The sequence below is a fragment of the Manduca sexta genome, chromosome 3, assembly GCF_014839805.1.
Source record: "Manduca sexta isolate Smith_Timp_Sample1 chromosome 3, JHU_Msex_v1.0, whole genome shotgun sequence".
In the NCBI taxonomy this organism is placed as follows: Eukaryota; Metazoa; Arthropoda; class Insecta; order Lepidoptera; family Sphingidae; genus Manduca; species Manduca sexta.
The window spans coordinates 5,660,013-5,675,974 of record NC_051117.1 but is presented as its reverse complement, the minus strand read 5'-3'; the positions used below and the strand labels follow the sequence as shown (position 1 = coordinate 5,675,974).

General features: G+C 36.4%; 1 protein-coding gene across 3 annotated transcripts in view; it reads right to left on the bottom strand.

Moving 5' to 3' along the window:
* LOC115443821 (latrophilin Cirl) overlaps positions 1–15,177 on the bottom strand; it is a 337,597-nt gene extending 322,420 nt beyond the window's left edge. The window contains exon 1 of one of the 3 annotated variants that reach the window (XM_030169399.2): positions 14,775–15,177. The gene's annotated coding sequence lies outside the window, so the exon portion shown is untranslated. The remainder of the gene's footprint in view (positions 1–14,774) is intronic. The other 2 variants (XM_030169401.2, XM_030169400.2) reach the window with 2 other exon arrangements.
* Positions 15,178–15,962: the final 785 nt, after the last annotated feature.

The window sequence follows — 15,962 nt, the reverse complement described above, 5'->3', positions numbered from 1 at the left end:
TGTTGATAGAACTAGGATGCACAGCTGTCCGCCCGATGACAGCTACAGGGCTGCCAGACTTGATTTACCCAGATTTGCGTAAGTTTGGGGATATTTCAACTGTTTTTCATTTATTCGTCATTTAAATAATAGGCAGTTAAAATATTTTATATATTTACCGAAACTATAATAATTAAAACGGGTCTCCTACAAAATCATACTTTTTTATTTACGACCCGTGTGGGAGCCATTGAAATAATAAAACACGTACCTACGTCTGTTTTAGTTATACATTGTCTTGTCTCGTTATATCGAGTGACATTTAATGCCGGAGGAAGCGAGAGAAAACATTATATAATTATGACAGAGGTGTATATATATAATTTTAGAAACGGTAGTATCAAAATATGTTTGTGTATTTCCAGCGAAATTCCGAGGGTTTTTCGTTATCAGCATTTCAGTGATAGTGTATCTTATCCATTAATTGTATGCAAGTTATAGAAAGATTTTGGGTTCAAGGGCTTACGGAGATTCACAGTCCAAGTAGCTTTACTTAAGCTACTTACTTTTTAACACCGTGGATTCTCTAAATAGCTTACATGCAATAATAAACCTTAATACATATTCAAATAGCCAGCTACCAACAGTATTTACCACAAATCATTGTCAAGAAGCCAATGTGGATATAACATGCATTTTCGACTGGTGTGTCTGAATTTTTCTCTTAAATCTTATCTCAAACGTCGTCGCATTCAATGCGCCGGCGCAAACGACCGTAGTGAACCGACTACAAAAGATTTATGAGCGGCTCGTTAAAAGCTGCGTAAATTACAGCCTCGTCTGTCTCTTTTTACTCCCTGTGGCTTTTTGTGAAGTTGGGAAAAAGACGGAGATATGGTACAGAGATAGCACCGTTTGATCGATCTTTGTGAAAGCTAAACGACGGTGAGGAATTTTGCTAATGGCCTTAATGTTATGAATCATTGTGTTTACTGTTATTATGATTTGATTAAGATTTTAAAGTCGTCAAGTGCTTAATATTTTTGGTTTTTTATTGGTACAGTATTTCGTTTGCGAAGATGTTTGTAAACAATCCAACCGTTGAATAACCTATGACACTTTCTAACCTACATTATACACTAGAAAAATACAATAGGACATTATGGGAGCAAAAATACTAACTTAACCACGAGCAGAAGCTTTACAAGAAACTAAAAGCGCAATGATCAATCCAAAAACACAGGAACAGTAAGACAATGCATCTAATTTATCAATCAGAATGTCATGCGCTCACGGCCTTGCGTTGGACATGTAGACGAGGCACGTCAGACGTCCCTTGAATACTTAATGCTTAGTACAGGAACAGACGATAGTTTAAATTATTGTAGATACTTGCAGTTGCAGTTTAATTTCATCTTGAGAGCTGGTGAGATTTGGAACTTCTTTACACATGACACGATCGAAGCGGGTTATTTTTGGTTTAAAGTCTTGTTTTCTATAAATGTCAATAGTTTGTGATTTTAATTGTGGTAAAGAAAAATATCAAGATATATTGTGTTGGGAGAAGGAATAAGTCATTTGTGGAATGGTCAACGAAGTACATTCTCGAAATCTTCAAGATAAACACAAAGCTTTGAAATCAGAAACACTCGAGATTGCAAACTACCCAGGACTTAAAAATATAATTAGACAGTAGTAATACAAGAATAACAATTACAAACAGTCGAAAAATCTTTTGGAAGAACTAAAGTACAATAGTATGTTGTAGTTACATGTAGTACTAACATGGCATATTAAGTGTCAGCATTGTCAACGACCTTGCCCGGCCTGAAAACAAGTTAGACCTAGTTAGACAGGTCGTAAACGAAGAGCTAGGTGAAGTGGAAAATGTACTGGCATCTAAGAGAATCGCCGTATAACCGAGACATGTTCCGCAAATAGCAAGAGGTGCTGAGACACCGGTGTTAAAGAATTAATTATTTATAACATGACTTGCTAAAATATACAGTAATATAATAGCGGACTTAATGACCTATTTCAAATGTTTTTTTATTTATAATCAAGCAATTTTGTGCTAGCACATATTCACATTTTCCACATCCATTTTTCATATTCCATCAAGGAGGTGTTATCGTTTCAAACGTATACGAAGGAAGCAGTAGATAGCTCCTGTTGTTTACTTTAGTTGTAAGTTGAATATTGCTGATGGACGTCTCGCAAGGGCCTTATTTATAACCTTAAAGAAGTCCAGCGTACACTTATCTGTCCGTACAACGAAATGAGTAGCAACTCAAATACCACCAATTTTCTTTTATTTCTTTGAATGACGTGACGAGCTTGCCATTCGCCTGATGGTAAGCGATATGAATGCCCATAAACAGTAGAAACACCATCAAACACCTTGAATTATCCATCCAAAGACATGAGATGTTAAGTCTTATTATGTCCAGTAGTTAAACTGCCTACAATATCCTTCAAACCGGAACACAACATTACATTCTGTGCTATATCATTACCTGATCAGACTAAATATTATTCCTAGCAATATAATGCCCAATAATTAACCTATCTGCTGCTTGTTTAAACATGAATAGTAGTGCTTCCAATTGCTATAGTAATCTATATATTAAAAACCAGATCTACCCAAAAACTACCAATTAATGTAAACATTGTTATTCTCTAATTTTCCTCCGATTCTATGCTTCGTGATCGATACATTCAAATGGCATTAATGGAGAAACCCGGATGACGTATCGAGTTAGGTTATAATTGTCAATGCGTGTCACAAGTATTGGACGGCTTATGAGTGAGTCAACAATTGATGCAACTAAAACTATTGTTCTTACGCGAATTCATTATACTTTAAGTTAAATTGTTCGCGTTATGTATTCATACAACAAGGACTAAATTGTATTTAAATTTTTTGTTCAAATAAAATACAACGTAAATTGTTTAGAGACAAATTATAATTTGTAATATTAGGTAAAGATTTTGAAGACAGGTTAAGATGTTTAAGAGAGTACTGCCCTTAAATATCTTGATAATTAAACGGAATCTACAATTCGACATTAAAATTCCTTAAACTTAACCACCCTTACGAGAATATTATACGACGAACGAGGGTTTTCTAGCGAGTATTGGTTTAGGAGGTAGGTTAGCACCTGTTCGGATAGATAAGTCCACCGACAATAAAAACTTGTCAGTTCTTCACTGCCATAGTTACGGTCATACAGTTGTTTATCAGCATTGAACTATACCTTAAGTTGTAAGATTAGATGAAACAAGAATAAAATAAGAAATTATTGGTACACTTTCCTGTCAGTAACATAGATTTCGTTCAATTTCAGTTTTATTTAACATCGCCCTGCATAAATAAAACTGGTCAATTACCAAGAGGTACACTCAAAAACTATTGAACTACCAGCACAACTTTTTACCCCACCATTGTCAAATGCCCAATTCAGCCTGTCAATAAGCTTTCAAAAATAAAATGTCAGCTACAATCGCTTAGCAAAGTACGGGGACAAAAGAGATCCGGACGCCATGCCATCGTAAGGTGGCGCTGAGTCAGCTGTTGCGAGCGTACGCCATATTGGATTTTTATTTTTTAAATTGCTCACTTAGACAAACGATTGGATTGCAACGGGGTGATTTTGTTTTTACTGCTTGCAACATCGTTTTGAAAGGTTCGTGTACAAAGGACGCTAGGGGAGAAAATGTTCTTTTTTGAATTCTTTGTTTTTTTAATTTTATTAATCATCCAAAGAGGCGTTCATTGTTTTATTATGACCTCGTGAACGTCTATTCGTAAAAAGTCCCCGCTTATTCATAAAAACCTAATTACTGGTAAATACCGCTTAAGTCAGAAACATAACAAACACAATTAAAACCTCAAATCTAGAATAATTTATATCGGTACGTATTTTAATGAATTTCACATTCATGTAGTATTACATCACCAACATGTTTCTGTAACGCTCAACGAAGGCTCAGTGAGGGCCCGAGAATGTTAATTGAATCCAAATTTTGCATTATTAAAATGAACCAAAATCTTAAGAGCACGTGCGTTGTAAAATTTAGACAATAAATCATCGACATCACAAAAGAAATGGAAAAGCGCGCGAAAGCAAATATCCACCAGGCGCCAGCAAAAATCACCGCGAGAATTACGCGAGAAACTTTTTTAATAACGCTCCAGATTCAATCTCAATCGGAATATACGTAACAAAAAAGGCTCGACACAACAGTAAGAAAAATGTACAAACATGTCAGGGGACCGGTCCAGGTACGCCATTTTTTATTGAATTGAACACCTATGGACGAGAGGGACGCGCGCTTCCCTACCTTTTCGTACGTGGAGACAACTACAAGAAGAAAATGAGACGGCTGTTGTCTGTCCCGCTCCCACCGACGATGCATTCATGAGGACAAAGAATAAGTAGTAATAAAGACGTGACATTCGTGCAGATGGTTGATAAAAGTTAATACTTGCCAGTTTGTCCGTTCTTAGGCTATTAAAAGGCAAAGAACAGATACGTTGTTACACGCTCTTTAGTTCCCGAATCTCATGAAAGCATTAAAGGAAATGGTTCTCCCGACGATGTCGTATATTGCCCTCCATGTTGGTGGTATCGGCGAGCCTTTTTACTTTTGCTATTGGCGCGAAATTGGGGGGAAAAGAAAATGGCAAACATTCAATGTCTCAATTCGATTCCGCGGAGGAAACTTGATTGCGTCTAAAGTGGTTCCGACGTCCGGAGATACCCAAATAAAAGGTTGCAATTATTTCAAACGCGCCTAATTTTATTATCGGGACCGTGGACGTTTGGATACCGCCCGAATGTTTTTAAATGACAAATGTTTGGTGATCCATCTGTGCGGCGCGGCGTGCCCGGAGTATGGACCGAGATTCTGTCTCCGGCCAATTAAAGTGAGCGAGCGAGAGATCCGATATATCCACGCCGCCGTCGAGGGACAAGTTCGGGACCCATTTTTACCTGATGTTATTACTAGCGTTGACAGTGGTATTACAAGGGTCGCAAAAGTGTGCGACACTTTACAAATTCTAATATTATTACCGCCTAATGACGCTTAATACGATTTTATGTCTCACGCTCCAAGGACTCCGCTTATACCGTCAGAGCTCGGGAGGATTGTTTTAATATAGACGGTATCAACGTGAATACCGACACGATCTAACGACACCCAGATTCCCTCTTTGATGACGGCAAACTTCTCAAATGAGATCCCGAAAATAGCCTTCATGACGATCTCGGAGTCATACGAAACTCGTAAAAGCCTGGCAGCAAGATCCTACTCACCACAGACGCGTAATCTTACATAATTTAACCGTCGTGCCTCTGTTATCGTTACATTTCTCCTTCGACACGCAAATCCAGCCGAATTTATAAAGGCAAAAGTCAGTACGGTGCAAGTTTTCGCGTGAGCAGAATCGTCGGCTTGTTTCAGACGAATTTTGGTGTGGGGAAACTCGTAAACCGGTGTTACGTAAATCGTTCGTTTGTTCAGCTGATTGCTAGATTGAAAAGCTCCATTTTTGCTTTGTAATCTCCTCGGTACACGGGCCGACGCAACTACAAAACTTTTATGACTTCATTTCGCCCATGGAAACTTCAGAATTGATTGACAATGGCTTCCGAACTGTTGTATTGCGAAACCGGCATTGTTTACTTACAACAATAGGTTTAACTTTGGTTTAATACAATTTCAAAAAATAACTTTATTTTGATGCCAAATAAAATGCTATATATGAAAATTTATCTTTACAGTATACATTACAAATTCAACATTATTTAAAATCATCACAAACCGAACAAACTCGCGGCCAATCGGCATTGGCCAATAAAATTCTCACTCCATTGTTACAGCCACCAAAATTTCAGCAACGGAGACAATAAAATAGGTCTTGTATTGCCCGAGGCGATTCGATACTTCACGCACCGAGCGCCGTCGTAAAACAATAAAATGTTGCAAAACTCCCAAGATTGCTGTTCTTAACTCTAGGTGGGAGAAAAAGCATAAAAACAGCTTTGGACGGCAATAACTCGCAACTCTAACGCAGTTAAGTATAATAAATGCTTAGGGCACGTCTGCACGAGTGTTAGCGATTAGAATACTTTGATTTTAACTTTTTGGCATGTACAGATGTTTAGACGGTATTATAAAACTTAATACACTGTTAAGGAACTAGAAGATCTTGAACAGTGTTCTAAATAAGTACGTATACAGCTATATCTGGACAAATTAAATACTATTGAAGCACAAGTAACTTTCACCTTTAATCTATATTAGAAGAGCATAAGTATTTTATAATTAAAAGACACAGAAACACGATGTCTCGGCCTCTAATCAAGCCTCTCAGATGGATGATTGACTATCATTTATTGATAAAAAAAAGCCTTTGGAAACCTTTAACCTAAGTGTAACTCAAGCCGAGAGTTCCATGCGAACTAAGCTTTATTCCAACGCTAGAGGTGTTCTAAGGTGATTTAATGAGCAAGTTATTATAACGATTGCAGCCAATCTTTAGTAATGTTTCAAACAGTTCACTACAATCAGAAAACGTGTTCTATTTAACTCATGTTTAGCTGATTATGATAAATTGTATATATTTGAACTTCCTATTTTAGTTATTCTAATACCTAACGATTTAATAATTCAGAATTCAAATATATATACGTGATTGAATTGAGTTAATTGGGATTGTCAAAAAGGAACTTAAGAAAAGAATTACAGCTAACTCTTTAGGAGTAACAACTAATATTAAACAGAGCTCAGTTTATAGACTTCTGAGTACATTGAAAGAATATTTTTCCTTTTCAGCACTAAAAACACTCGAGCGAAACCCAAGACATCCTCCAGACGCGATAAGCACCGAAACCATTGTCTCGGAAAAAAATATTTCAACCAAAAAACACATTAAGATCGCAAAAACAACTCCAGACGAAATGCATTTATACTTTTTCTTTTAGAGATGGCCACGGGTTTCTTAATTGCAATAGATAGTTTTATGGCTGTTTTGATATACAAATTTGGTGGAACTAAAAAGCTTTGAGTTCTCGTACATGTGTAGAATGTTTTAACTAGTAATTTATTAAAAAATATTGGTAATACGATATGTTAAAATATAGTTTCTTTGACGGCACGAGGTTAATGCAGGTCGATTTATTTGTGAGTCCGCTTGAATGTAAATTTTAATTTAAATAGGTCATGATATCTTTTCGTGAATAAATCTCAAACTAAAAGGGTCAACAGTTATTTAAGTGGTAGTAATATATGTGGCGCGAAAGTCTTGACTCCAGGTTCCACGTTTTGGTAAGATTGAAATAACCTTATTTCCATGAATTGGTTGACAATGAACTTACGATAAAAATAGAGACTGCAATACAATTTTTGTTAGTTGATAAGACACGATAAGACATATAATTATTATGTGATATTTGCCTGTGACTGCGCATGCGTGAAAAATATTCCCGGGATAAAAAGTAGCCTACAGCACTCAGATATAAATCAGAAAAAAATAAAAATCAGTTTAGTAGTTTCCGAGATTAGCGCGTTTAAACAAACCCTTCAGTTTTATACATTAGTATAGATATACCACGAATTACTTTTGAAACATCATACATTGATATCTAATGTACCCAAGATCGAACTGTACATACTGACGTAACCCACTAGAGCCTTTTTAAATATCTACAAAGTTAATAAATAGAAAGAAAAGCACTCTACTCGCTTTGAATGACGAACATCTTAACATATTTACCATAACACATGCAGCTCGTTCATATTACCACACACTTACTCACATAACTTAAGGTCGAAAATCGAGTAACAATACATTGGTATAGCGGTAATATTCCACATGTACCCTTACTAAACATCACCAAGCTTTTAGTACATTCTGTAATGTGCTATGACTCAATATTTTCTACTTTACGACTGTTTTGAAAAATTGCTTTTAAACATTTACTTGGTACTATAATGCGATTAGTTCAGTGTGGCTTGGGCCTTGGTTTTAAAAACATTTTGTAATGTTTTAATCAGTTAAGTGATAAGGACAGTCATGCGCCTGTTTTATATGTGAAAGGTCCAAAACTTTTTGGCTTATGAGTAATTTGTAATATCGCCTTTGTATAGTAGAAGTAGACCAAACAATGTCACTTGAAAAATTTGAGTACTATAGTTTATCTGATTTTGATGGGTAGAGAAGGTTGCCGAACTTTATGTGAGGTAATGGTCATGTTTTCTAACCATTTACATCCACAGCATTTCAAATAAACAGTAACTACAAATAATCTAATAACCCTTGTTGACAAAATGTAACAAAAGTCACCTATGTTTATATTATTTTACTAGCTTTTGCTTGCGGCTTCGCCCGCGTGAAGTTTATATTATTATCATATTATATATCAGAGTTTTGATACTTTTATATTATAATGTTTTAGAGACATTTTAAATAAATAACGTGGTTTTACTTTAATTAAATAAATAAACATAGCGATAACACGCTGCATGACATTTTATATTTATACTTTAGGTACCAAATTTGATATAAAAAAAAACCCTATATCTACCCCACATAAAATGCTATTTATTAACCATCATTTTGTGGTTAATATATCATTGCATCAAGGACCAAACTAACTGTTAAATGTTCAATATTAATATTCATATTCCCACCACCAATTAAAAGTGGGTGGACAGAGATGAATGCCGAGAGCCTATTATAATTAGAATTTATAACTGAAATACATTGCGTTTCGCTGGATTGAGCAATGGTATCGATATTGCCGGCTTAGTTTCTTCGAGTTTAATCTTATATAAATTAAATATAATATTGGCACGGGCCTCTTCTGCTGCTGAGAAGGTTTAGGTCTTAGTCAATCACGCTGGTCTAGTGTGGATTGGCAGACATACCCTCAAATTTCTTATAGAGACCTTCTCAGGTATACAGATGCTCACGATGTTTAGGCTACCGCACTACCGCCGTTAGAGCTTAGTCTTACTTCTTATTTATTTTTAGACAAAATTAGAGTGTCAAAACAATAGCATGATTTATTAATTAAGCTCGCTAACTTTTTTTATCCTATAATTAGGGATGAGACTATTAAATTGGCTGGCATTATTTGAAATAGCTGCAAGATAAAATGAGCTATATGATTATTAAACAGAGGCTCTAAACTATGTAGCATTAAATACACTGGTATAAGGACAAGTTTTAGTTCATTTTTAAATTAATTACATGTACGTAATCTTGTCTTGACATACTAAAATGGCACGTAAATTGAAAATTCCACACACCTGAGACTAGGCCCTAATGGTCTAATTAAGGTAATATTTCATACATTGGATCTTTAAGTGTATATGCTTAGCTAAAATCGAACACATGGTCGTAATTAATCAACACGTTCCGACTAATTAAAGAAATCATTACATCCGAAATATATTATGTGAATTTCATAAACAGATGCTGAATTATTTATGACGCATATACATCATCACGCATTTATCCCCGAAGGGGTATGCAGAGGCGCAACCAGGGCACCCACTTTTCTGTTGTCCGTCCCATGATGTGATAGGGGACGAGCCTATTGCCATACCGAGCGCAAATTCCAGACTGGGCTGATACGAAGCGAAAAACCCAAATATCACTTTGCCCGACACGGGATTCGAACCCAGGAATTCAGAGCTCTCGTACCGCGCATGCAGTACAACTAAGTAGTCATGTTATTTATGACAGTTGCATTTTTGTGGATGTTATAATGGACGTAGAATATTTTCACTTATACTCCCTAAAATATTGAGTAAATTTTTCATTGCCGTTGCCCGAGAAAAATGAGACTTAAAAAAAGAAATTGGTATACATCGAAACGTCTATAATATAGTATAGACCATAGATAATTGAAATGTCGGTGGTATGGTTCGTATAAAAAACAAATGTTTACTAGACCGGTACATATTTATAGCTTGTGTTAGCATTCAATGCGTTTTATTATGTAAAAGGAATGTTTGTTTTTAATCTTTGAATGTAAAAATGCAAAAGTCCCATACTGATTTTAGCACTCATGTACATTCAGCCCTCAAAGTAGCTGAATGTTAAAACTTCAAAATGCTTCTACATATTTACTTCACTCAAGATATTCTTTTTTCTTTATCTAAAATGTAGTTAACCTTTTGTTATTTATTTTACTAGAGAAAAAACGACTATCGGTAAGAACACAAAAGTTTAAAGGCGATTTGTAATTTTTAATGTGTAAGCTACTTTTGTGATTCACTGCACGTTATATTATGTATGCATGTTTGTTATAAAAGGAAAAATACTACAGTAACTAAGTAAGTTATTTTATGAGTAACAGACCAAAAGCTAAGCTAACTTAGCTCGCATAGCCGAAATCGTACATAGTACCTACCTTAACATACTTTTCAATCTGCACACAATTATAAAAAATATCTATTAAACTAATCTAGCATAGCTTTTGGTCTACAATCAGCCTTACCGTCTTAAAGGTAACAAAATAACAGTACATCAATATTAATGTAACAAGTTAGGCTTACGTCATCTGATATCGAGTTGCTTGAAAGCATAATGTGAAGTCGATACGAAAATAATTTCTACTCCGCCGAGTAGCCTGTCACAATGATTTGTCATTATAAATTGTAACGGGGTTTGTACATCATCGATATCATTGACGTATATTCTATAGACACGAACGTCCATATAAACTATTTGTTCAAAATCTGAACTAAAATGGTAACCAAAACTGTTATAACTTATTGATTCACTTTAACAACAAATAATTTTACTAATTTGACTAATATTTTTATTCACATCCAGATTTGCACTTAGACTCGCGTTTTTATATTATGAGCGCCACTCCGTACACAACCACAAGCATCAATATTGATACCATACTAAAATCAGTTTGAATGTATGACAGTTCAATTCAGTTGAACACAATGAATGTTCGTAACGCCAAATCTAGTACGTAGTACATATATATCGCTATATCAAGATTCGAAACTATTTTCTTAGTAAAGAAGTTATTTCTAAGTATTCTGTTCCCGCATATATATAAGTTTTTATACGATATTCAAATATATTTTCTTGTACATTGTACCGAATTAGGTAGCTTGGGGCCCCAACGACTTGAAGTACACATCACAGCAAAACATTTTCGAATCATAAATCCCACTATGCCTATCTCCGATCTCCCCCCTGTCTTGGACACACTCCAGTAAAAGCTGCATCAAACCCGTCGCATACTATTTGTATAATTAAATCTAAACAAAAGCCATGACAATCTCAAGTAACGGTGATGTTTGGTCCAGAATTTTTTACTGTTAAATCTCCGCCCGATGGTTTGTATCGACGGCGCCTTATTCCGATTATAGGAGATTACTAGAGCCTCTCTTTTCCTCTTATATCACTTTGTATAAACGTGACAAGGACAGCGAATATTTCGTAATTGTAAGGTGCTAAGTAATGGAAATCCATGCTATAATTTTGGTATAGTCCGTTAATGTGAATTGGCTGAATTGAGTTGTTAAGTTGATGGTTATTTATGATTCGGGATTTATTTAGAGTTCTGACATTGGTGTGTAACACGAATATTTATAACACGTTTTATATAAATAGAAGATCATTTAAATCATTCGCTGAATTTATCATTTTGATTTACGTCCTGACAAATTGAAACTATTCGTAAACCGGAATAATTGTATTTCTTATTCAAATTGCGGTCTTTTACTTTGGTATTTAAGTCGTAACAAGTAAAATTGTGATTGTATTTTTTTAACTTAATGGCATTGGCATTCCCTTCCAGTCAAAATTAAGGTTAAGATCTTGCAGGAATTAACAGGTGCAAAAAAGGAAAATGAATATCATAATAAATAAAATGAATTTTAAAAACAACTTAAAAAACAATAAAATTAACACTAATATAGTCGCATATAATTTCTCCATAAATATAAACCTTTGCACGAGTACTAAGCGAATGAATTCGAATCCGCAATCAGCCCATCTTTCCACATTTCGTTTTCCATTTTCATTTTGGCACAACACCAAAAACTTTTCGTATAAATCCATGTAATGAGTAATTTCAAATACAATAGACAAATGCTATTTTGTTGCCAAAATAATAAAAATTAAATCTCCCCCATTTTGTATGACTCAGGTACATCATGTACAGATTATATTCTACGACATACGCCCATTTATCTTTTTTAATATCCGGCAAAGGAATCTTAAGTCTACAGTTTTGTTTTGATTTTATAATGTTTACAAAAACCTGCACTGCATATAAACTACTAGTTTATTGCCAAATTATTCTAGGTACACGCTCATATCCTCATTTACTTTAAATTAATACAAACTTATGCTACACGACTCTACTATAAATAACTGTTGTTTATCTACGAGGTGGTAGCAGCTGTGGCCATTTAAAGCCATTTAACAAGCAAATGAAATAACTACTCTCTCGAAGTCTAGCATTCCCATGAGAGATATTTGAAGAGTCTATTGTTAATAGTTATAATTTGCGAATTTACTACGTTTAGTTTCGCTGATAACTTGTACACTACAGAAAAACTTCAAATGAGTTCAGTCACACCAAGGTCGTACAGCCATGCATTCAAAACTTACGATACTCCAGACTGGATTATACTTCAATAGTTTAAATGAATCAGTCACCCCGATTTGTGAAGAACGTACCCACGCGCACGTAAATCGGAACGCACCACTCGTTTACCCCAGTCAATTAGCCCAGGGCGTCGTGCATACAGCCACGAGTAGCGGGTGTCGCGACACATGTCAACATCTGTTCGATACCGATGCGACGCCATGTTTCCGGACTGAGAGTTTTTACGCGCCAAATTAACGCTTTGAGGCATGCTCGAAAAACTATCGCGACACGTGCGCCGGAAAATGAACTGTTGGTTCACCACATACTTTTTTAGCAGTTTACACGCAAATTGAACGAATTTAGAAAGCGATGGTTTATCGATTTAGTCGTTAACTTTTTGTTTGTGTTGCGAAAATGTTGTAATCTATCTGGCCGTGACTAACAACATTGTTAAACATGCAAGATAAAATTAATTGTTTCAAATCGTAAGAATACGATGTATCTCATTCCATAGTCGATGTGTCATTTGATTTGTGTGATTAACATTCGACACTGTTTGCTTGTCCCGCTATATGTTGTAACATAATAAAGAACGCTAATAAATATAGGTACGTATTGCAACACACGAATAACTTTGTCGTTACAAATTTTATGTCCAAATATAGATTCCAAAATTAATGTAATATTAAAACCACCATATCATCTCGCATATAAACGCTATCAATACTCATTTTACGAGTTATTTTATGACTAAATCAACGGTTTCATCTTGTAAAAGTAACCCTTAAATTGTCTATAAAATTATGCGATCCGTTGTAAGTATTCAAATTTTGACAATAAAACACGAATACGAAACCGACATTGTTTTTTTACAATGACCACGTTATGAAGATATTTTACGATGGAACTTTTTAATCTTGCCCGGTATTTATGGACAAACATTTTTTGGAAGTTTAATCCGGCCTCTTTGCTTGGTATGCTTTTTATTTGCAATAAAATTACAACGGACTTTCTTTACACACAATCATTTGCCGTAATAAAATGTGGACTGCAGTTTATCCACAAAAATATATTTTAAATGCAATGCAATTTGGGTGTTAGATTTCGAAACATTAGTCTGTGCTACATTTTCCAAAATATTAATTGCCTAATTTCAGTGTAATTTAAAAAAAAAATCTGTAATGCAGCGTGTGTATTATTTATTGCAGTTTAAATCCACAATTACCCTAGCTAAAAATATCGCAAATTCCAAAAATAAAATATTTACAATTATTGCAAATGGATAGGTGTTTGCCTGTTTGTACCCATTAAATTAGCGTTCGTGATTGTTGTTGTGTCGGAATACATTTCAGAGCTATCCATTACGTTGTATCGTGTAATTAACAATAAAGATTCGGCCCATAACTATGATTCGAGTTTACATCGGTAACAGCACAATGTTTTCCCACAACTGGCGCCATCTGTCATTTGACCTCTGCAAACCTTGCAAAATACGAATTTCCCTTATTTGCCTACAATCATAGTAATTGATATTACACTAATGTGTGTATACAATGAGGTGGTATTAATTAACCCTGGTTAATTATGTTACGGCATTATTATTTGTCTCAAACGGCGGAATGCGCGAATTGTTTTACATTATCGCCGATGTGGGAAACCGGGAAGTGTTTGTTAGTGTCATTAAAAGCTCTATAAAGCTCCGTAGACGCGGCTCCGCCGACGCTCGTTGGTAATCGTGACGGAGAAGCGATTAATTTAATTGTTATCGCATCCAGAGACGAAGATATCAAAAGATCGTCAAGTGGTCCCCGACCCTAGCGACTAGTCGGTGGCCGTCTCTGCCGCCCGGCCAGCGGTACCGTTACAGCGAACCGCCTAATTAATAGTCGCCTACTCAGAGTGGAATCCGCTCTCGGGCCCTACGATATTCGACGGTGCATGTTGAACGCATCTACAATGCAAATCCACAAACACCATCAACAATCTGCGATTCAAAATCGGCTCTTTACACCGCGTCGTGCCACCTAGACGAGCAACCAAACGAGCCGCCACACTCAAACACCACTCCACCGACATCGAGACTATCGATTCAACCGTACACGAGGGCCGCGGAAAGAATTCCTTACAACAATGAGCTGGTGTAACAATAAATACCTTAATGATATCCCGAGATCGAGAGAGAAAACGAGTCCGGCGACGGCAGGCGGCACCCGTATCACTCTATATCGCCGTACACACTAAAACATCTCGTACAACATCACAACATGAACGCACAATCTCACACGACCACTGTAATAATACGAATCCACAGCACTGCTTTTGGTTTTGGTACAAAAGGTTGTTTTTTCGTAACACAACGCGATGACGTCACTCCCCGACAAACGACCGACGCGCACGGCAGCCGGGCACGAACTGAACTGGTTTTGCCGGGTGCGCGGGGTCGCGGGGTCGCGGGGCGGGCCGCGACGGGTGCGTTCGGTTCGGTTTTATGAAAATATTTCGTGAGTAATGCACGTGTTATGTCGACGAGTGCGTCGGCCTAGAGCGGCCTCAGACCACTGATTGGGGAGCCCTGCGCGCGATAGGTAGGAGATAATGAAACCGGGAGACGTGTTGGACACGGCGGCCACCGCGCGCCACCGCACACCACCGCACGGATCGCACGGTGCACGGCACTGCACGCGGCAGCGGCAAGCGGCTTCTTTGTCTCTTGGCCCACGCTTTCCATTCGGTAAAGACACAGCTTAACAGAGCTTAAAGCTTGTATTTCTACCTACAATCGAATTTACAGCGGACTGCTACCTGTTTAATCTAACCGTAATGCTCAATGAATGCAGGTCTAGACGATTATTCTTGCGCTAGAGCATAGGTGAACTAAATTCTTAAAAACTCCTACAGAAGATTACCCGCTTCTGTACATTGTAAGCTAGTATCTCTTTTTAAAATCATTCGTAGTTTTTATCTAAATAAAGTTTCAATCTTCAAGAAAATATTAAATTGAAACAGTTTTCGTTGAAAATAGATGTTTTCATATTGAAGAGGTGTTGATATCCATGTATTCATATCGGAACGTTGAACTCTGAAGAATATGGAAAAAAGCGAGAAATTGACTCCGTACCTACTGTTCTTACATTTAACACGAGTGTTTGTCGGTTACTTCATCATTGAGCGTGCGTAGGCTAGGTATTAAAGTGCAGTTTGATTTCCGGGATAGACCCAATTTGTCAATGTCGAAAAGGCGGATTGATGAGCACGAGATTTGATTTGTTTGATACGACTAAAGGCTGGAACTAACGTCATTTAATGCACTCATTGTGCATCCTGTTCACAGCTATACACGTG